This window comes from Erinaceus europaeus, chromosome 10 (assembly GCF_950295315.1).
Source record: "Erinaceus europaeus chromosome 10, mEriEur2.1, whole genome shotgun sequence".
NCBI classification, from domain to species: Eukaryota; Metazoa; Chordata; class Mammalia; order Eulipotyphla; family Erinaceidae; genus Erinaceus; species Erinaceus europaeus.
The window spans coordinates 51,444,977-51,450,976 of NC_080171.1; positions in this window are offsets into that span (position 1 = coordinate 51,444,977).

Here is a 6,000-nt window from a genome sequence, read left to right on the forward strand (position 1 = left end):
GCCAGAGTGTCTGTACTGGAGTCTACTATCTGCTGGAGTCTCTTGGTGAGGTCATCTGCATCTGCCCAGGGAAGTCAGGATGAAATCATCTCAACTTGGTTGCTGAAAAGTGATAAGATATAAAGCAGGACAAAATAATTAGTGAATCTGAACCAAAAGTGGCAATAGAGCAAATACTAATTGGGATCTTGGGGTGGAAAGAACTAGTAAGTCTATTTTAAATATGTTTCTAGGGGTCCATGACTTTAGTAATATTTACTTGAGCTTGACAACTAACATGTAGGTGGACTAAAAATATTGTCTGGGAAGATGGTGTCAGAGTTGAAAATAAGACTGGAAAGCTGGATTAGGACAGAGAGTAGCTGCCAAACTTGAAGTATATAAATACAATTAGCTGTTAACCCTATCCATCTGACCCAGGGCCCAAATATATTTATATTTAGCACAGCATCCTGTGTAACCTCTGATCGGACATTTCTTATTGATAAAATCATGTAATATGTGACACTTTGCACCTGGATTCTTTCACTTAAAACACTACTTTTCAGGTTTAACAATATTGCAGTGTTAATCTGTACTTTATCTTTTATGGCTGAATTTTTAGTCTACTATATGTATAATCAGTTTTATTTATCCAATTACTAGCTGATATATATTTGGATTCTTTCCACTACCTATGAGAAATATTACTAGTATAAGCAGTCCTATATAAGTTTTGTGAGAATTTTTTTTGTGTGTGGACAGTTGCTTTAATTTTTCTTTCCAATAAAACTCCAAGGTGAATTGCTGCATTTTATTATCCCAACCATTTTTATTATCTTTATTTATTGGATAGAGACAGCCAGAAATCGAGAGGGTAGGGGAGATAGAGTGGGAGAGAGAAAGAGAGACATCTGCTGCACTGCTTCACCTGCAAAGCTTTCCCTCTGCAGGTGGGGACCAGGGGCTCAAACCTGGGTCCTTGAGCACTGTAACATGTGCAGTCAACCAAGTGCGCCATCACTCGGTCCCTTTTTTTTTTTTTTTTTTTTTTGTCTCCAGGGTTATCACTGGAGCTCAGTGCCGGCACTATGAATCCAATGCTCCTGGAGCCTGTTTTCTCCCCCTTTTTCCCCCTTTTTGTTTATCTCTGTTGTTGTCATTATTGTTATTGTTGGATAGGTCAGAAAGAAATCAGGAGAGGAAGGGAAGACAGAGTGGGGGGGAGAAAGATAGACACCTGTAGACCTGCTTCAGCATTTGTGAAGTGACCCGCTGCAGGTGCGGAGCTGGGAGCTCGAACCGGGATCCTTATGCAGGTCCTTGCACTTTGTGCCGTGCACTTAATCCGCAGCGCCACTGCCTGGCCCCCAGAAAAAGCTTTATGTAAGAGATGATAGCTGAGTTGAAAATTTATAGAATACTGTACATTTTTATTAAATGGATGAGTTAATAAAATGTGGTAAGTTTGTATGAAGAAAGACTGTAGTTGTCTCAGAGGTGGTCCAGCAGGCAAAGCACAGAACTTGCATTCATGTGGCTCCAGGTTCAACAGTAGCCATCACATACCAGAGCATTGCTCTGGTTTCTCTCTGTGTGTTTCATGAATATAATTAATAACTCAAAAAATTATTTCTGAGTGAGTTTCCTGTACTTAAAATAAACAGATGAAAAGAACATATTAGATTAATATGTATGAATAAAAATCCTCAAAAGCAAATCACTGAATGAAAAAGCAAAGTTAGACAATGGAATATATATATACTTATGGTGCAACTTAAGTAAATTTACAAACATACAATGACATTAATTTGGAGGTACATACTTATGCAAAAGTATAGGTATAACAGAACTTTGGTTGTAGGTGTGGTGTGGAACTACACATTGTAATCTTACCCCAAAAAAGTATAGGTACATATTCTAGAGGTTAAAAACATCAAAATTGTAAGCATTCTGACCTTTGGGGAATTTGTGCAAACAATCTCCCAAATTCACATAATACGTGGTGTGTAAATCACCACACCCACTGCCAAAGCCCAACCCCCTCCCGTCTCCTCACAATACTCTGAAAGTCTAAGGGACAGTTTGGATATCAATTTTTGCAAGCTTGTTTGCTTTAGTCCTATATATTTCACATGTTAAAGACATCATTCAGTAGTCGCTTTAGCATCTCTTTACTTATTTCAGTTAGCATGGTCACCTTAAGTAGCATCTATTTTGTTCCAAATGATTCAATATCATCTTTTTAAATTGTAGAGTAGTATACCATTGAATATGTGTCCTATAACTTCTTTATCCAGTCAACTATTGTTAAGTGTTCAGATTGCTTCACTATCTTGGCTTATGTAAATAATGTAGTTTGAATATAGGGATAGATATACCCGATCAAATTTGCATTTTTATGTCTTTTGGATATATACCTAGGAGTCTATTGGTGGATTATGAGTTATTTTCATTTTTATTTGTTTGAGGAGTCTTCATACCATTTTCCATAGGGGCTGCACCAATTAGCATTCCCACCATCAGTGTACGAGAATTCTGTTTTCTACATATCCTCATGGCTTACTTTATTATTATTATTATTATTATTATTATTATTATTATTGATTAACTGAATGATTCTGTGGCATGGAATAAGTTATCAATGATTTTTTGATGTAACTTAAAACCTAGGTATCAAACTAAGTATTCTTGAACTTTCTGTTGTTCTTGCTAAATCTAGTTTTCTCCACTTGAATTATGGCAGTCTCTTACCATCTGAGGTTATAGCAAATTAAGCTAATGGATATAATATTCTCAATTTTAAGACTGTTAAACCTTTGCCACCCGGTACCACTTTGCTTATGTTAAACCTTAATGTTAAATAGAATCTGCTTTAGTTCTAAATTACACATTTATTTAAAATTAAATAAATCACAAATTTCTAATATTTCATAAAAGCCACCTGCAACACCAGGTGCCTTGACACTTGAATTATGAGAACCACTCTTTATTATGTGAGAAACATATGAACTTCAGCATTCCACTATTTTCATAATGTTTCTTTGAAAATGCATTTTAAAATAGCTAATTTCTAACTTTGAAACTCAGCTTAAAAATTATAAAAGGGAGTTCTCTTCCCACCCAGCAAAAATTTATATAGTTTGAAATAATTACTATTTCACATTCTGTTCTCTTCAGCCCTACCAACATGGTAGTGATAATGGTCCCTTTAGAGGACTAGTGGGAAGCAGTTGTTGGTACAAGCCATCAGTCATTCCACTCCCTTTCACCATGACAACAAGCGGACTGAGAATGACCTGACCCCTAACCATACCGGATACCCCCTTGGTCAAAGTGATTATCTAGCTGTCTGTCCATCTCCCAGCTGCATTCTCCACTGTTCTAGTCTCTTCACCCACAAAGAGAGAGGAAGGGCAGGGACAAAAAGGGAAAGTGGAAATCCATGGGAATGTTCAAAATGTGTTAAATTTTCTAAAGTGCTTCAAACCTATCTTCTTTAAGCCCACTTGGCATATGGATTGCACATATCATTAATTCCTTTTTTTCTTACAGGAACACTAAAATGATGAGTACTATTACCCATGCTTCAGATGAGGAAACTGAAATCTGAAAAAAAGTTGAGTAAATTTTTCCTCATTATGTGGGGACAGAGGAACTCTTTTACATTGCTGGTGGGAATGTAAATTGGTACAGCCTCTGTGGAGAGCAGTCTGGAAAACTCTCAGAAGGCTAGACATGGACCTTCCATATGACCCAATAATTCCTCTCCTGGGGTTATACCCCAAGGACTCCATAACACCCAACCAAAAAGAGGTGTGTACTCCTATGTTCATAGCAGCACAATTCATAATAGCTAAAACCTGGAAGCAACCCAGGTGCCCAACAACAGATGAATGGCTGAGAAAGCTGTGGTATATATACACAATGGAATACTATGCAGCTATCAAGAACAATGAACCCACCTTCTCTGACCCATCTTGGACAGAGCTAGAAGGAATTATGTTAAGTGAACTAAGTCAGAAAGTTAAAGATGAGTATGGGATGATCCCACTCATCAACAGAAGCTGACTTAGAAGATCTGAAAGGGAAACTAAAAGCAGGACCTGATCAAATTGTAAGTAGGGCACCAAAGTAAAAACCCAGTGGTGAGGGGTAGACATGTAGCTTCCTGGGCCAGTGGGGGGTGGGAATGGGCGGGAGGGATGGGTCACGGTCCTTTGGTGATGGGAATGGTGTTTATGTACACTCCTAGCAAAATGTAGACATATAAATCAGTAGTTAATTAATATCAGAGGGGGAAATCAATTGTATGTCTCAAAGGTTCTCAAAAGACAAACTGAATCTTTTTAATAGATAGGCTACGCATTTGATATGCGGACTCTCTCAAAAGCCTAGACCAAGTAGATTAGAAGCTTCCAATAGCACAGCTATATACAAGATACTGGGTACTGTCCAGCAAACCATAACAAAGGGACTTTTCAAAGTTAACCCAATTAACAAATAATGTGATGATAATATTAACTATTGATTGTCTTTTTGAACCCTAAGACAGCAGGAACCTCACATCTTCACTATAGAGCCCCTACTTCCCCCAGTCCTGGCACCCTTGGATAGGGCTCACTTTCCCGTATGCTTCTCCCAATCCATACCAAATAATATTGCATCCGCCGATCACAACCTAACCAAAGCAACGATTGCCATCTCAACATGCTTCACCTCAGTGTGTATCCAGAGACTTCACGTGTGGAATGACAACCCTTCAGCTTCATTACTCGGGTGAGACCTTTCCTTTTATAGTACACTCTAATTTCATCTCAGGTAGTTCTCTTTCTAACAAAGTCCCATAACCTAGACATACACCAGTTTCTGTGAGAGAGAGTGTATGTGCACACGTATCCATAAACTACTGCAAAATATATACCTGAAAGCAGGATTACACTAGAGTTTGCAGTGAGTACCTCCCTAACACTTCCTCTCCACTATTCCAATCTTGGGATCCATGATTGCTCAACAAATTGTTTGGCTTTGTATGTTAACTCTCTTTTCAATCACCAGGTTCCAGATGCCACCAGGATGCTGGCTAGGCTTCCCTGGATTGAAGACCCCACCAATGTGTCCTGGAGCTCAGCTTCCCCAGAGACACACCTTACTAGGGAAAGAGAGAGGCAGACTGGGAGTATGGACCGACCAGTCAACGCCCATGTTCAGCGGGGAAGCAATTACAGAAGCCAGACCCTCTACCTTCTGCAACCCTCAACGACCCTGGGTCCATGCTCCCAGAGGGCTAGAGAATGGGAAGGCTATCATGGGAGAGGGTGGGTTATGGGGATTGGGTGGTGGGAATTGTGTGGAGTTGTACCCCTCCTACCTTATGCTTTTGTTCACTAATCCTTTCTTAAATTAAAAATTTAAATAAAAAAAAAAATTTTTCCTCATCACAAACCTAATCAGAGATGAATTTGAAATTCTCACCCCATATTAAACAGTCTCCTTATAAATAGGCATTTAAGTGTATTTGAAATAACTTATTTGCCTCCACTTTATCCCTGTAGAAATTTAGGGTGAATTGATTTTTTTAAAAAGGGTTATTGACCTATGGGAAAGGGTCATAGGGGTCATGATACATCTATTAATTTAGTCAATCAATAGTTATTGAACATTTACATTGATCTAAGTACTGGATAAGTAATTTTAAGCATAGTGTCTACCATTGAGTAGTTTGAAATTTTATATCCTAGAAAATGTGGGAGTCAGGGAAGCAGATTTCTGTTTTAGCTTAATGTATGAATGGATGAATCGTGGTTTGAAGATCTTAATTCTATATTTGAATAATGTGTGGCAAGACGTAACTCTTCTGAGTCTTAGATTGACATTTGTAGGTCTCTTACAATGGATATGAAAAATGCATGATTCCTCACAGAGTTGATGGAAATATTAAATGAAATAAATAATTATTATACATGTACATATAATAGTTGAAGAAATAAATATTATTATTAATCTAAATGGCAGAGCAAG